Raw genomic sequence first — 18,715 nt, 5'->3', positions numbered from 1 at the left:
AACACTATGATTTGCACGGTGCTAATGCGTTCTTTGATAAAGGTAACACATGGAGTGACTCCAGTTTGGCAGGCCTACTACTTGTTAGAATAAGCTGGGGTGGTGCTGATTACTTCTGTCCTGTTGCAGAGGGAGGTGTAAGTTTTAGGAACTCTCTCAATGCAGGTTCTTTGCCTACTTACAGAGGATAAAGTGAGTCTTGGTCTTTGTCTCATTCTCTCTTCTACAGATAGGGACTCTAGCTGCTGCTAGGGAAAAGGGGCGATGACCGCTCTGGCTGCTTCGTGCTGAGAAGGGGGCACAGTAAAGGGTGCAGCTAGGTCTCCATCACTGGTCAGTTGAGAGGGCCTCAGAAGGCTGGCGCTTCTATTCTGGGTTTCATTTCTATTACTATTTGCAGTTTTGTGGCTTCTAGGCAAGATAAAACAAATTGTGTTATTAGGTTATGTAGCAACATCTGGAGTTGGATTTTCTATTCTGGAAGGAGGCTGCCGTTATTGAAACAATACTTTTCTCTAAAATCACCCTCATTTTTATTAGAAGTAACCAGGTTAAGAAAATAATTAACAGCTGGCTTGATCATTTGCACAAGTGCAGCAAGAAGAGCAATTGATACCACAGGCTCTTTTAAATATGCTTTGCTGGAACTTTTTGTAAGGAATTTCAGATTGAACTTTTAAAGGCCTCTTGAGGACAGACAGCCAAGCTAGACTTGCCATCAGGCTTTGCCTGCAGTACCTGTAGATTTGGATGAATTCTTCTCTTCTCGAGGTCTCTGCACCTGCCAGGAAGTGACCTTCTTTACTCACCTGGTAAGGCTGCTGGGAACTCTGTAAGCAAGGTACCAGGCCAGTTCTTCCAAGGGGCTTTGTTGGCTTTATAAAGTCAATCTTAGTTCCTTAAAGTTGTTCACATCTGAGTCCATGCACATGTCTCTCAGGTATGACATTCCAGTCAAAGCCCTGGCAGTATAACCAGTGTTCTTAAGTAGTCTTATCACAAGGAAAGCAGATTCTTATTGAACTCGTGCAAATAAACATACTGCCATGGAATACAAAAACAGTCACTGAAAGTTTTTAAACTCTGGAGGGATCAGGTAGCGAGAAGGATGTTTCAATTCTGCTCATAAAGATAGTAATTTGCTAAACTGTTGTCAGTTTAAGAGAACAAGGTTAAAACACTTTATCAGCAACATTTGAAACAAAAAGACACAAAATCATTTTCTTTAGTTTATGTAATCTTATGTAACTAATACCTGTTCTGCTGAAATCCAGTTCTTTACCAGTTTAGGGATAATACTATAAATGACAAAAGACTTACAAATGACAATGGTTAAAGATCTGATGAGAGCTTACTGTAAGACAGTTGACATAAGGAAATTCTGATATTTCTGTAATACAAAACATTCAGTAACAAAGTTTAGCATCATTCTCTTTGACAGTGCTTTCCTGGTAAATATATATATATATATATATATATATATATATATATATATATATATATATCAGATAAATAAGCCAAATTAGTCAAATACTTTCTCTAATGAGAAAAAATTCTTCTGACATGTTCCAGGGGCCCTCTGGAAAATATCAGAGTTAACTAGAGGTAAAAGCAATTTTTTTGAACTTAGCATAAGTGTCCAAGACCAGATACAAAAAAAAAAACAGAGAAAGTGCTTAAGTCTACAGGTCTTCCCTGAAAGCTTCAAGAATGTTTTACTCTTTAATAGTAGATATAAGCTGCTATGCAAATTCTATTAAAAGCTCTAAGATCATTTGCATTAAAAAATATGGAGAGTCCCCTGAAGGACCACCACCGTAAGATGGCAAACTTCCGGCTTCTCTTCGGGGTCCTTGGTTCCCGCCAGCGCCACCTGAAGCCCAATCACCTCTCGCTCCCCTCCCAATCCCAGCACCTAGCCAACAGCCACCAGCCCCGTAGAAGTGACACCTCAATCAATTCATGCCCCTTCCTATATAACCCAGCACCTTTCCCTAATAAAGCGGAACTCTCCGGTTAATTGCTGCTATGTGTCGCTCCTTTCCTTTCATCCCCCATGTTTTTTTTAAAACATACAGCATATAAATTAAACAAGAAGACCTGGTGGTTGTCAAAAAAATCTATTACAACCTTTCTCAAAAGTGGTCACACGTTTGTCCATTTAAACTTTTACAGTGAAACCTGTTTTTCTGGGAGAAACATAATCTTGTCCAGATTCTAGTTTAATTTTTAAGAATAAATTTTGGTTTGTTAACTAAGTGCATTTAATCAGCTGAAAAAAGCTTTGTTACCATTCTGTTTAGGAGGATAAATTAAGAAAAATAATCAGTAACAACTTTAATCATTTGTTGGTTAGAGATTTTTCCACTTATAAAAATATATGGAATAAATAATTCAATTTCTCAGGCCATGCAATCGTTTTCAATAACAAAATATTTCAAAGGCAAATAAAGGTTATACAGTTGTTAACAAACTTTAGCTTTTAGTCCCTTTAACATTACGATTTCTTTTTTTTTTTTTTTTAAATATTCTGGCAACTCACTGAGACTTTAACCATGAGAAACTACTTTGATCTTTCAACATTAAGAGCAGACTAACAGTTAAAGAAAACTGTTTAACTAGAAACGAGATTCTAATTTTGCTGTGCACTTGATATCAAGACTCACTTGTTTTAATTTCACTAGGCACGACTATATCTGTAAGAATATAGTAATTTATTCTTCATTTGCCCCATGGTCCCAAGCACATAAGCCAGTGAGAATTATGCCTGGGCTTGCCTGCGGCTTGACTGGGTTTATCTCACTTAATCTCTAAACATCCTGACCCTCCCCCCAAGCAACAGGCAGAGCGGATCTTCTACAACAAAAGGCACCACGCTGTTTTCTCTCTTTAAATAAATAGCTGTACTTTAGAACAAAGTTACTTTCTTATATCATAAAACACATTCTTTAGCATGCAGAAGAGTTTTCATTCTTTATACTTTTTCTTATTAAAACATACATCTTTTAGCATAGAGAAATGTTTTCTTTATTACTTTAAGTAGTTTTAATTAGAACTTAAAACCATTAGAAACTTTAATTTCCAGTGAACACTGAGAAGTAGGCTATTGTAAATTGTTAAACTAACATTCTTTAGATTGACAAATTTATGAACACATTTTATAATTTCTGTAACCATGAGCTTTACAGCACAATCTCTCATAGAGTATATCTTCTTAACTTAGCAAAAGTTTAAGGTTTTAGGTTACTACAAAGATTCTCAGGCAGTAGGTAGGTATACACACTGTAACACACAATTAAAAAGGTGTTCACTTGCCACAGTCATTTAGTTCACTCATTCATAACAACTATTCTAGATTACTTACAAGACCTTTACTGAATATTAGACAAAGCCAAGCCTTTAAGCATTTTATTCTTAAAAGATTTAGCAGATAACATGACTTAAATGACCTCAGGTAAATTTAGGCAGCTGATAACCACAAGGACATGCCCGCCTCAGGCAAACTCAAATTAGCATTAATGCTTAACACTTTTTATCAGGTTTTCTGGAAGTTTTAGAATACCCAATTTTCACAAGCGCTTGTTACACACTTAGGGGGTCGTCTGAGTCTGTCCCATGGTGAGAAAGAAGAAGGAAAAAGAATATGAGGGAGACAAAGGCGAAGGATGAAGATGCCACTTCAAACAAAATGACTGTTGTATGTGCTTGTGAACAAGTGCCTGTCATTGCACAGTTTTCCTTCCATGGGGGACGCAAATTTATCTGGGATTCACGGCTGTGACCCCCTTATCCTGTCACAGGAGTCTTCTAGCGGCGGGCACCCTAATGGCTCTTAATTGCCCGACCCGTGCCCGCGGGGAATGATGTAGTGGCAGAAAGGAGGAAAGGAGAGAGCAGGAGAACCTTAGAACAAGGAAACTTAAAATGGGAAGCGCAAAAAAAAAAAAAATAAACTGAAACCAAAACACAGTAAAACAGTCAATGATAACACCAAGCACACACACCACATCTGATCGCACTCGTTCAGACCGGTCCTTCTCTCACTCTGGTGCGCACCACACTCACCACTTTCAGGGTCCTCAAAAACTCTCGTAATTCTCCTGAAGGGCGTCCACTCGGACTGCTGCAGGGTGACGAGCTCGATCTTTTCCTCCTCGGGCGCCAGTTTTCTGCTGATTGGATTTGCCTTCCTAAGGCCGAGTCACTCGGACCCAAGGGCCAGGATTGGTTACCTGGGCTTTTACCCAGGGTCGCTAACCTGGGGGCCAGGACTACCAGCCTGGACTTCCTCACTCGGGACCACTAACCTGAGACCATACACGGGATGGCGACTCCTGCTTTATAATGGATTTATGCAGACACGAGGGGGCAACCCTCGAATTACACTGCCCCGTCCGGACAATTAGACCTTGCCTCCAGCTGTCCTTTGTTCTCAGGGAAGCCGCTCGTATCCCGGACGAGCCCCCAAATGTTAGGGTCCGGGCTTCCAAGGCTTCTCCAGAGAACAAACTACACAGGCATAGAGATGTAAATTCAAGCAAAGTCTTTATTCAGCCAGCTAGCTGGGGTCCAAGTCAGCCCAACACAGCGGGTCTCAACAAGGACCCCGAGCACTCAGAGCCAAGGGTTTATATAGCATTTTCAAAGCACTTAACTCATAGTAATTTTCTACAACTATACATTATTCTTGCAAGACATACATCCTGGGGTTAAGCAAGGGCAGGATAAGACTACTCCTCAATGGTTAGGGAGGTTCTGCACGATAAGCTTGGTATGTAAGATTAACTGACCAAGGTTAGCTGACCAAGGGTCACAGCTGCCCACCACCCGGTGCTCATGATTAACTTGTTTTTCAAGGCCTTACCCAGGCCCAGGTTTTTGTTTTTTTTTTTAAGTCACATACTCAGAAAATGGCTTCTAGGCCTTTAAGATGGCTATGCTTATGCTAACCTATTTCTATTCTTACACGCTTAACACCTGTTTATATGCAGGTGTACCAAAGCCAGGTGAGATATTCTGGAAATATTACAATTTTACCCACAAGTGCAAATGGTGACGCAACCAAGACAGGACCCACTCTAGCCCTAGCACCCAAGCTCTTATTATTAACTACCGCTGCCATCTTATCTTAAAGCTAGGGGAACTGAGAAACAGAGAAGGAAGGGTCCACATTTCCATAACGAGCTAGCCCAGCAGGATAGCAAGGCCATCCCTCAAGCCTGTATTTCCAACTCCTAGAAAAGTGCTCTCTTCTGAGCACCACCTATGAGAAAACTCAACCAGACTTCATTTTAAGAAGCGAAGGAGTGTTCTGAGAAACCATGGGGCATACAGTTTCCTTACAGCCAGAACATAAGAACTGAGCCATTTATTATCTGCTTCACTTTGACCAAAATGCTTAACTTGTCTCAGGCCTCTCCTCCTTCACTAGGGAGCTATTATATGATGGATAAGTTTTGCCATTAGGGACTATTTCAGGACACTGTATAGGCAAGAGCTAAACTAGGCTGTAAAAATATTAAGTGCCATCATTTGAGACTAAATAAATCTCTCTATGGGTCAAAGTAATAAAAAGTACCTTGAGAAGGTAGCACTGATGCCAGGGTTCATGTTCATGAGGATGAAGAATGAGCTTCACAAACACTCAAGGTAGGAGAGCAAGGTACAGGCTTTTATTTAGAAATAAAGTGAGAGGAAAGAGCTCCTGGCTCCTGCCAGGAGGGGACAAGAGAGTCTGTAGTGGTACATTGTCTAGGGGGTTTTATAGACAGTTGAGGATTTGAGAACATGAAAAAAACTTGGGGTGTGAACTTGCATCACCTGCCCTGTCCTCAAGGTGGGCTGGGTCACAGTCTGATTGCCAGGGCTGACAGCGGAGTCATGGATTATGCTGATACCCTTGCAGAACACTCAAACATTCCAGGCCAAGTTGCTTCTGGCCTTTTGACCTTAACTGATCTCACTGAAAATGTCTGTATTCCTAGTCTGGTATCTTTACCCTAGAGAATTAATGTGACCTTGACTTTGCATAATGCTGAACACAGTGTTTCAATAGGGATTTTACATTGTTACATTCCTCTGAGTGTAAGTGTCCTGCCTTGCTTTTCCAGGAGGCCCTCACCCTACTCTGACTACACCCATGGTCCCTGTCTCAGCACCTAAGGTTGGCTCTGAAATATATGAGATTAATAACTATTTTTTTAATGTGTTCTTACTATGCATCTGGTTCTGAGGTATGATTTCAGTTTATCCTTATGAAACCCTATATATTTATTATTACTGTGTTTCCTATTCTAGAGGTGTAGAAACTAAGGCCCAAAGCAGTTTGAGTTTAAATTGCTGGCAGGTGACATAGCCAAGATTCAAAAGTCAGGGATTTAGACTCAATCATATATCATACTGCATCTCTGGGTAGGCTGAAAAGACAAAGGAGGGAATGGTTTTCATGAAAGAAGAGGCATCCAGGGAATTAAATTTTTCATAACAACCAGCAATAGCTGCATTTCACAACATGGAATTTGGTATTTCAAATACTCTAAAATGATAACCTGGCTGTGCCCTGTATTTTCCAGCAGGGCAAGCGTCACCCTATTCCAGAGGGGTTAAGGACACTCTCAAGGTCAGACACCTAGGCGATCACTTCCTCCTCCCAAGGCCCTGCTTCTTCCTTAATCTTTTGCCTTGAAGCACAATTTAAGTTCATGGACCTCCAGGTCTCAGCTAATAACTGCTCTGTCTACCTTACGTTTATGTGTTCTATAGACCATAGATTATAAAAAAGGGTGCTGAGATGTATTTAAATCCTTCCACAAACAGAAAGTTTTATGTAAATACAAAGTATGTGGAAGCCTAGGATAAAAGGCATCGACAATACCATAAGCACATAGACAAATGGTAATTGAAATGCAAGGCTTTACCTACCCAGCAGAGTATTAAAGTTGGAAGAAGCCTTAAAGTTGGGTGACCCAAAGCACCCGAGTTACAGACAGGGAAACTGAGGAGGAAAGGGTAGAATGATTGGCACAAAGTTCCACAGATGGTTAATGCTGGACCTAGGCTGGCACCCAGGGTGCAGGCGTGTAATTTGCTGCCCTTCCTTCTTCACTCTGCTGTCCTCTGCTCCACACTTCCGTCCATGGAAGGCCTAATCCACGGCTTCTCATCTGAACACTTGGCAGCATCCCTGGAGTCATGGCCCCAGAATCCATTGCCTTTTAACCATCTGTCCCTCATTAAAACATTCTCATTTCACCCTCTGCACGCTTGGTTACCTCATGGAGGCACTGGAAGGACCTCATTAACTGACAGGATGCTGATGTGAACTTTCTGCCGGTTTGAATGTGCTCATCCTCCTGAGTTGCCCCTGTTACACCATGTAGACTAGGCTGCCTCTTTGACAGGAAGCCCTAGAGGATCCTGAAGCAGGACAACTCTATGTAGAGAGAGAATAGCCTGCTGTGAGCTAAATAGCTTCTCAGTATTAAAACGCTTTTAATTTTATATAATAGGGGCTGAGAGGACTCAAAGTGAATGATGGGTGAAATTCATTTACATTTCAAATGAACACAACATTTGCCTGGGGCATTACTTCTTCTTAATAATCTAATCTGTAAAATATACCATTCCTTTTTTTCTTTAACCAAATAGTTAATAAACAAATAAATTTCTGCCATTCATAAGCATTACTATCTGCATATATTGTAAGCATAAAAATCAAGAACGTGCCTTCAATGAGCAGCTGATCTAAGCCTTATATGCATTTCCACAGGAGTGAATAGCCTGAGTGACTCATGGGATTCTCTTTTTTAAAATGCAAAGAATTCTCACTGGGGACAGATTCCCCAGCTAGACCTCTGGGCTCCCCTTCCCTTGTAAGGGGAGAAAAAGAAAGAAGCATTGCTTGGCGAGAATGGCTTCACAGATGCTTCAGTGATTCCCAAGGTAATTCCACAGAAAAGTCCATTCCCTTCAGGCACCCAGTGCAACATGAGCTGCGTACTCCACCACAAAGAGCGTTTGTCACTCAGTGAAATTACATTTTTGAAAGAGAATCAATTGAGGACACCAAGCATCATGAGAAAAACCCCTGGCAGGGGAGCTGGTAATGAATTTTCTTAGCACTAGCTTCTCCAACAGGTGTATAGAGGGCCTATTTATAATTAAGCCTTGGTAGGATTATTAGTAGAAAAAGACAAAAACAAAATATAAGTAACAAAAACTTTGTTATGAGTTCTCCAACTGCTGTGATCACACCAAGGCACATATAATCACCCTTGATCACCCAAAGAAAAACAGGACTTCAACGGAGGCTCTGGCTTCTAGGTATTTCCTTCCTTTAGGAAGACCACAAGTGGGTCTTTCTGCTATTCAGAACCCTCATTACCTATCTATAAAACCAGGGGAGAAGATCAGGCTGGTATGTTACCCCTTCAGTATTGATTTACTTTCTCCAGTGATGACTGGGCTGGGGGCAGGAATATGAATTATGATGAGTTATCAGGCTGATACCTGTACAAGTGTCCACAGAGTTGGGTTGTACACTCTCTTCAAGATATTTTTAGTAGTACACCCTCAGTATATTTATTTATGAATCCACACAGAATCCATATTATGTATATTATAGATATATACATTTTTAAAATATTCAGATCTACATATTAAAATGCATATAAACATAAGTTATAATATTTCCTCCCCAAATCTCAGTGTTGCCTCTTGGTATGCAGGCATTCCACTTCGAAAACTTCTGATCTATACCATCAGCGAGTGACCTCTGCCTTTACCTTCTGTCTCACCTGTCCTCCACCTGTAATCAAATCTGGAGCCAGACACTACTATTGACAAAGCAACTGTCATGCTCAGGTGAGGGGCAGGTAGTGTGTGAGCTCTAAAAAGTAGTCAGAACTTGAATGCCCCATGCTTATGAAAATCTAACTGTTCATATATAGTTCAGGGATTGCACAAGTCCTACCACCCCAGTAACCCTTTCCTGGCTATTTGGATGATAAATAATCACCTTCCTCCAATAAATGCCTGTAATGAATTTGTCAGGGAGCAGACATTTTGCTAGGTGCAATAAAATTTGAGAGAAAAGAAGCTTCATTTCCGTTACCCCCAAAAATGGTTGAAATCTCAAAATTAGTAAGTGGTAGACCTACAGCATTCAAATCCTCGTCTTATACTAAATTAGGTCAAATACACTTTCTTTAATACACATCACCTGTGCTATTCATGTGAGATTTAAGTGTAGTGCCTTTTACAATAATAATCAGCTGGATTTCAGACTTCCTCAGGGATCCATTTCTGAGAGTTCCTACTCTGAGGTGCTTTCACCCTGTGTTGAAATCCTCTGTCAACTTACACTGGGAATATGCTATGTGCCAGGAATACTATATGAGTTACCTCACTCAACTGTCCTGGTCATCCTGCAGCATTGTGTAATTATACCCTTCTTAAAAAAATAAAAAGTCAGAGATTGGTGAAAAACTTTCTAACCATGATCACTAATTTTATAAGGGATAGAGTCAGGATTTGAACTGTGCCAAATTCCAAGCCCTATACCACTTCATCTTTTCATGCAGCCATTATTATCAGAAGGTTCCTCACCATATATTTCACTGATGGACTTGTTACCTATGCATTTTACATGTTCCTGTGATATGTGACTGACACTTCTCAAATGTCAGTCACATGGTAAATGCTCAACATATGAGTTGCTTTTTTTCTTCAATGATGATGTACTTTAGAAAAGGAATACTTGCTACTGGACGCTAAAGCATATGCTGAATTTCATTCCACCTGAATGGAATCATATAATGTCTCCTTTGTGTCTGATTTCTTTCACTTAGCCTAATGCTTTAAAGTTCATTTCCATGCTATAGCATGTATCAGTAATTCATTACTTATTATGAAACTAATGTTTGCCCCCCACCTTGGGGAAGCCCCTGAGACTTCTCATTAATAAAGGGGAACCCAGTCCCTCACATGCTCACCCAGATGTGGAAATTAGATTAGTCAGGAAAGGGGAGTTTGAGGACTGAAGATAAAGAAACTCAATAGATAAACATTAGCCACAGGACCCTTTGTACCCCCTCAAAGTGTGCAGATAAATTCTTAACATGTGTATCTTTGAGATGTGTTACAGGAACCTAGACCCCATCAGATAGACCACCTGCTGATCACAAGCATGGAGACCCCAGACTGTCAGAACCAGATGACTGATAACTAAGATTACTAGAATAATCCCCTTTACCTCACCAATCAGAAGAATATGAATAAACTACATATTCTTACTCATAAATTTGCCCTTAAAAACTCTTGCTTGTAAACCAACAAGGAATTCAAGGCTTTGTGACTTTGTGCATTAGCTGCTCAGTCTCCGTGCTTTGTGCCTTACAATAAGCTCACCTACTTTGACTCTCTACACCCCAGTGTCAGTGTTTGGTTTGCTGGACATCAGATGAGCAGACCCAGGTTTGATTGGTTTGGTAACAATTATAGCAGAATAATATTTCACATTTCATTGTATGGATATGCTACATTCTGTTTATCCATTCAACAGTTGATGGACATTTGTGTTGTTTCCGTTTTGGGCTATTACAAATAATGCTACTATGAATATTTGTTTGATAGTCTTTGTGTGGACATGTTTTCATTTGTCTTTGGTTTATACCTAGGGAGAAATGGAAAGAAAGAATATCTTTGAAAATAATGGCCAAAAACTTCCCAAAGTTGATGAAAAGCACTCATCTACATATCTGAGAGTATCGATGAACTCCATATAGGATAATTCAAAGAGTTATACATCTAGACACATCATATTCAAACTATTAAAAGCAAAAACAAAGGGAGAATCTGCAGAGCTTCAAGAGAAAAATTATTATTCTTCATAGGTAAAGCCTCCTCAGTAAGATTAAGCACATACTGTATCAGAAATCACAGAGGATGGAATGCAGTGGTAGGAAATATTCAAAATGCCAAAAGAAAAAGAATGTCAATCAAGAATTCTATATCCAGCAAAATTGAGGCAATATGTGAAGACATAAAAATTAGTGTTTGCCAGGAACTGAGGGGTGGAAGAGGGAACTGCTGATGAGTACAGAGTTTTCATTATGGGGTGATGAACATATTCTAAAATGAGATAGTGGTGATGGTCACACAACTCTGTGGATATATTGAAATCCAATGACTTGCATACTTTAAAAGGGTGAATTTTATGACATGTGAATTGTATCTGAATAAAGCTGCTACATAAAAAAACAGGACTGGTACATAGTAAATTCTATATTAGGAATAGCCACCACTATTTTTAAATTACTATTCTTTTTCAAATCATGAATCATTTTGGATCCTTATGAAGAATGGATTGTTGGGGGGAAATGGTAACTGGGTAAGAGGTGATTGCAGTACATCAAGGCAAGAGAAAATGGTGGCTTGGATGAGATGACTGTGAAGATGAAGAGGCAGGATTCAGGATAAATGTTGAGATAGAGCACCCATGGTGTTAGAGAAAGCACTACTCCTGGATAGGATTTCTGAGTGATTGGATGCCTGCAATAGCCCTTACTGAACAAATAACTGCTAATCCCCCAGCAAATACAGTTACTATCAAAGGGCCCCTTGAGTAATGGAAACTGTTTTATTTTCCTGCCCAGATGATCACCTAGGAGTGATTCCAATCAGAGACTTCTGGCTCTTGAAATAAAAGATAAAAGACAACATTTCTTCAAGCTGGTAAGTGTAAAGATTTACATGTGGGGAGTCTTGAGGACTTCCACATAGATGATGTACAACTTGAAGGAAAGGAATGAATTTAGGCTCATAATCAAGGTATGGGTGGTTGGTTTCCTGATATTTAAAGAAAATATTGGCTAAGTGTTGGAATTCAAGTAAAGAATAAAAATGAGTAAGCTCTTGATCCACCCTGCAATAAGCAAGGAAACATTAAACCCTCAAATGGTAAGCAGGAAACAGCTGCCCAGAGGCAGCTGCCCAAAAGCATGGAATTCCAGGACATTTCCTGTCAACTGTAAATGTCAGACATGGTATTGAGAGCCTTCAGTAATTTCCATGCAATGCTCTAATTTAGCTGAAGTGGGATGGTCAGGTAATAATTAAGATCACAGAGGTCTTGTCCTCCACTGTAATGATCCTCAGAAGAAATGCCTGAATTGAACCACTGTGGATTGATAAATCCTTCTGAAAATGAGTTGAAAAATTCCTTGAAAAATTAGGCATTAAAAATAAAGTCATTCCATGTGTGAGTCTCTTAAAGATAATGAGAATTAACATTTATGAGTGCTAACAATATTCTAGGACTGTGAAAATTACCTTATATGTATTCTTTCACTTAATGCTCACAACTCCATGAGGTGGATACCATTATTGTCCACATTTGGGAGACCCAACATCACAACTATTACATGGTGGAGCTATGATTCAAATCCATACTGTCTAATTCTGGAGTAGACACAAGTTACATTGCCGGATATAATCACTCTTTTCCTTTATCCCAGTGTGAATATATCCAAGACCATAATATGCTGATCCCCTTCATATATTTTGACCAACCTAAATCCTTCAGCTGATATTTACTTATATCTTGATATTTGTCATATATCTGATCAATTAAGAAACATGATTACAGTGTTCATCAAAATGTAAACCAATAAAAACTAAAAAATTATACATCTAGCTCTTTATTAGATACTGTAAGTGGGAGAGACAAAGGTGTGGGTAAAATTGCAATATTTACAGAATCTCACCTGGCCTTAGTGCATCTCCAAATCAATAGATGTTTCCAAGGGGTGCAGAGAAGTAGTCCACCTCCATACCAATTGGTAATTACGAGGGTGACTTAGGGCTAATCTGGACAGGAGAGGTTGGGTGGGGCCTTTTCTTGTGCAGCCAGGTCGTGAGAGACATGGGAAAGCAGAAGTGGACGACTGCTTGTAAGAAATAAATGGGTTTATCCCACTTTGTTTCTCCTTTTGGCTGATTTCAGTTTCAAAGCTATTTTTCCCTGGGATATCTCCCCCCAGAGTTACATCCGGTGGTAGTCAGCAAGACTCCTGAACCAGAAATCTGTCTACATGAGTGTGACCCTTGGGCAGGCTGTATATGGAGATGACAGGGAGATGCCCAGAACCTCTCCTGTCGATAGTGGGGAGGCCTCAGTGGCTGCAGTGGTAGAGTGTACAGCTTCACCTAGGAGGCCACTGTCTGTGGGGCTTCCAATTGGGGTGCCCCTAGTGAGGAGCTTGTCTAAGATAAAGCACCTCCTAGAGGGGTGGGGCCTTCCCCAAGACTGGGGAAGTGTGGAGACACCAGAAGCTGTGCAATTAGTCCTCCATAAGAGAGAAGACTGCTTAGAGTCCCTGAGTGGCCATGTAGCAGCTGGGACTGTGGGATGCATTTTCCTCAAGATAGTGGAAAGTGTTATTGAGGAGAAAGCATTACTGAGGAGAGAGACTTTGGCAGGAGAGAGACACACTTCAGCATCACTTGGAGGAGCTGGGCAATCACCTATGGGATGCTCTGAAGAAAGAGAGACAGTTACTGAGAAGACGGTTGAGCTCCTGGGAGATGTTATCAGCAGCAAAGGAGGAGACATCAGGAGAATCCACATTGCAGGAGACAATGGGGGGGTGGAGGAAAGAGCAGTGCCTTCAGCCCTGGAGATGGTAGAGGAGATGTTGGAACAGGATGAGGGGGTGGGGCCAAGGGCTGATCTGTTGCCAAGGCCACCACCCAAAGCACCGGACTCTCCTCTATTAAAGGCATACCCAATTGTAATTAAGAAAGTAAAAACACAACAATCACGGGCTCCCCAGGGGATGGAGCTGCTCCCTGCCCAGTTTGTGGAGCACTCAATGCTCCACCACTATACCAAGGATGAGACGGTGGACATGAGTGTCCAGTACCAGCAGAAGCCATTGGAACCTCTGCCTACTTGGCTTTTGCGTCTCTGGGATATGGGGGTGGAAAATACTGTTATGTCAGGTTCTGAAATGGGTAGACTGACTTCCCTGATGACTCACCCTTCCCTCTGGCAGTGTTTGCAAAGTGCCCAACATACCTCAGGGAATCAGGTGTTTCTGGATTGGCTGACAGCAGCCATCAGGGCAGTTCGGCTTAATCAGAGTCATTTACTATACTTACCCACTAGCTGGAAAATGTATGCAATGCTCCAGCAGGTGTTACAGGAGCTGGGCATAAAAAATATCATCTATAATATGGACTGCCAGGGCCCTGATGAGGGTTTGTTCACCATCAGAATGAAAAATCTGGTGCTCCATACAGCTCACCCATCTCTTGTTGGGTCCCTAATGAATACTCTTGCCCCCCACATAGGGAAACCCATAAGTGAGGCTATTTGTAATTTAGCACATCTGGGGAGGTTGAAATAATAAGAGCACAGAAGGAAGTACAGGCTGCAACTGAAAGGAAAGATGCAAAGGGCCCCATGAAGGTCACGAGGACCCAGACGTGGGTTGATTTGATAAAGGCCAGGGTAATGGAAGAAAAAGTTGATGGGCAGCCCAATAGGATCTTGTTAGAACTGTGGCACCAATTAAAGCCAGAGCAGTAGTTCCAGCCACTGAGGTCCAGGAAACGGAAGCGGGAATCAAAGCCCCATACCCAGCTTGTGTCCCTGCAAGTCTTCCTGAGGGGCAGTACTCAGGCTCTGCCAGGGCCCTCACCCCCACAGGAGGTTGATTGGGCATCACAGTTTGACTGAGGGGGGATCAAGACCCCTACCTTGGGGGACATGGTGAGGACCAGAGGCCACAAGTAGAATTAGCAATTCATTGGTTGCCTGTGAATGTACATGTCCTGGTGCTGGTGGACCCAGGGGCTGAATGTTCTCTGATCTATGGCAACCCTGAGTGTTTTCCCGGGACCCCTGCTGTGATAGATACCTATGGGGTAGGGTATTTAGAATGAAGAAAGCCTGAATGGGGCATTTACCCCCAAAGGGGCATACTGTGTACATTTCTCCCATCCTTAATATATTTTGGGGGTAGATTTTCCGCAGGGCCTGTGGTTATAGACCACTGCAGGTGAATTCAGACTGAGGATATGTGTGGTAAAGGCAGTTCTGAGGGGACATGCTGAGCACCTACCTGTTGCTCTGCCTGTACCTCAGCAAGTGACAAATACTAAGCTGTATAAATTGCCTGGGCTGGCACAAGGAAATTGGAGAAACTCTACTGGAGTTGGAGAAGGTGGGCATTGTAAAGCCCACTCATAGTCCTTTTAATTTCCCAGTGTAGCCAGTGAAAGAGCCAGATGGCTCCTGGCTTATGACCATGGAATACAGGGAATTGAATAAAGTCAAAGTCCCTTTGCATGCTGCTGTCCCTTCTATAGCAGCCCTTATGGACACCCTCAGTCATGAACTAGGAATGTATCATTATGTTGTGGATCTTGCTAATGTTTTCTTCTCTATTGACATAGCACAGGGAAGTCAGAAAACATTTACCCTCAAATTCTACTACAGAGCCACAGTAATCAAGACAATTTGGTACTGGCACAAGAACAGACCCATAGACCAATGGAACAGAACAGAGAGTCCAGATATTAACCCAAGCATGTCTGTTCATAATATATGATAAAGGTGTCATGGACATACAATGGGGAAAAGACAGAGTCTTCAATAGCTGGTGTTGGCAAAACTGGACAGCTACATGTAAGAAAATAAAACTGGATTACTATCTAACTCCTTACATGAAAGTATACTTGAAATGGATTAAAGACCTTAATGAAGTCATGAAACCATAAAATTCTTAGAAGAAAACATAGGCAAAAGTTTCTTGAATATAAACATCACCAATTTTTTCATGAACGTATCTCCCCAGGCAAGGGAAACAAAGGCAAAAAAAAATGAACAAGTGTGACTATATCAAACTAAAAGCTACTGTACAGGAAAGGACACTATCAGTAGAACAAAAAGGCATCCTACAGTATGGGAGAATATATTTATAAATGACATATCTGATAAGGGGTTGACATCCAAAATATATAACAAGCTCACACACCTCAACAACCAAGAGGAAAATAATCTGATTAAAAAATGGTCAGAGGATCTGAACAGACACTTCTCCAAAGAAGAAATTCAGATGGCCAACAGGTACATGAAAAGACATTCCACATTACTAATCATCAGAGAAATGCAAATTAAAACCACAATGAGATATCACCTCACACCAGTAAGGATAGTCAAGACCCAAAAAACAAACAACAACAAATGCTGGCAAGGATGCGGAGAAAGGGGAAACCTCCTACACTGCTGGTGGGAATGTAAACTAGTTCAACCATTGTGGAGAGCAGTATGGAAGTTCCTCAAAACCTGAAGATTGAAATACCATTTAACCCAGTAATTTCACTCCTAGGAATTTATCCAAAGAAAACAAGATCTTGGTTTCAAAAAGTCATATGCACCCTTATGTTTATCGCAGCACTATTTACAATAGCCAAGAAATGGAAGCAAGCTAAGTGTCCATCAGTAGATGAATGGATAAAGAAGATGTGATACATATACACAAATGGAATATTATTCAGCCATAAGAGGAAAACAAATCCTACCATTTGCAGAACATGGATGAAGCTAGAGGGTATTATACTCAGTAAAATAAGCCAGGTGGAGAAAGACAAGTACCAAATGATTTCACTCATCTGTGGAGTATAAGAACAAAGAAAAACTGAAGGAACAAAAAAACAGCAGCAGTCTCACAGAACCCAAGAATGGACTAACAGTTACCAAAGGAAAAGGGACTGGGGAGGGTCAGTGGGAAAGAAGGGATAAAGGGATTAAGGGGCATTATGATTAGCACACATAATGTAGGGGTGGGCACGGGGGAGGCAAGATAACACAGAGAAGACAAGTAGTGACTCTATAGCATCTTATTATACTGATGGACAATGACTGTAACGGAGTATGTGGTGGGGACTTTATAATGGTGGAATCTAGTAATTACGATGTTGCTTATGTGATTGTATATAAATGATATCATAATAAAAGTAATTAATTAATTTTAAAAAAGATAAGTTATCAGGGGATTTTTGCCAAGAGGTATGAAAAGGGAAGCACAGGGAATTGTAGGGCAGTGAAACTCTTTTGCACTATAAATGACGCTATACATTTGCCAAAACCCATATAATGATATAGCATAGAGATCACTAATGTATAGAATTTTGTTAATAATTTATCAACATTGGTTCATTAGTTATAACAGATATACACCAATGCAGGTTGATAATAATAGAGGAACCTGGGAGTGGGGTGTGAGCATGGGAGGAGGGGAGAGACAGAGTATATGGGAAATCTCTGTATTTTATTCTTAATTTTTCTGTAAACCTAAAACTGTTCTAAAAAATAAAGTCCTTTAATTTAAAATATATATTTATCAAGAGGAAACAGTGTTAAAGTCAGACCTTGGAATCACAGACAATACAAGAAAAAGGTGGTACCTTTTCAGATGAACACACCTGCATCTGCCAGCAGACCAGAGAGTACTCAATCCACCAGCCCCTTCCCACAGTCACCCCCATGGCTGAGACTAGCTATGGCTTTGCCCAAAGAATCACGGATTCTAAACTTTTCATTTACACTTAGCATGACTGAGACATAGCATCAAGAAAAAGCTACATACTTATGGGCAAAAACCTAGTTTTAATGGTAAAAACAGTAATAGGACTTGATGGGACTCAGGGCAGGCTGCCCCAGAATGTGCCACTCTGACATGTAGATTATTTAAAGCTGAAGACAATCGAGGCCCAGAAGATGCAGGAAGAGCTTTACCTCTCCTTCAACTACCTGAAAGAATTTAGACAGGAGGCCTGGTCTAGGAAGAGCCCTCTCACCAGAGAAAACTACAGAAAGTATGGACTAGGTGTTGAAGGCTGGGGGAGATCTGGTCAGGAAAGGGGGTGGTGGGCAGTTTGTGCTGTTTGTCGAGACTCCTCTTGGTGCCCCATTGTGTCTGTATGGCAGGACAGACATTTGTTTACCAAACACTTGCTCTTTCTATCTTCCTGTGAATTTTCCTCCTTCACTTTGAAGCCCCAGACCCCTACCTACTTACTCCTTAGCTCAGGATGGTATATAAACTTCAACTGCCTGACTGTCTTTGAGCCTCATGTCTTTGGGGTTCCCATAAGAACAATATTAATTTTTTTTCCTGTGAATCTGCATTATGCCAATTTTATGATTAGACAAACCAAAGAAACTAGAAGGAAAGAAAGGGAAAGATTTCCTTCCCTACAAATTCAATTTTTCCTGTGTACAACTTTGCTAGTAGCTGTGTGTGTGTGACAGTCTTAATTATATTGATTTTCCCATGAATTTTTTTTTACAGAAACACACCAACCTATGAGCAGTAATTTCATTCATTTCATTCTCAAGACAGACAAGGACTCAACTGCCTAAATTTAAAAAAAAAAAAAAAACACACACAAATGCCTTGCAACTATCTAGTCCTTTCTGGCAAGTGCAGAATTTCACACTGATTCATGTAAGTTCCCTTCCCACGATATGACTCCCATTTATAATTGCTAAATATGTCGGGTCCACAACGTTTTCCCATTTGGGTGCCCTATTTGAATTTGTATATAAATACTCACGCCTCCAAAGGTTTTATTTGAGTACACAAAAACATCCATTTCAGCACAGTGCATTAATTTAAAGTTGGAGGCGTGTGGTGTACTGCCGAAT

This window comes from Manis javanica, chromosome 1 (assembly GCF_040802235.1).
Source record: "Manis javanica isolate MJ-LG chromosome 1, MJ_LKY, whole genome shotgun sequence".
In the NCBI taxonomy this organism is placed as follows: Eukaryota; Metazoa; Chordata; class Mammalia; order Pholidota; family Manidae; genus Manis; species Manis javanica.
This window is presented reverse-complemented; position numbering follows the sequence as displayed.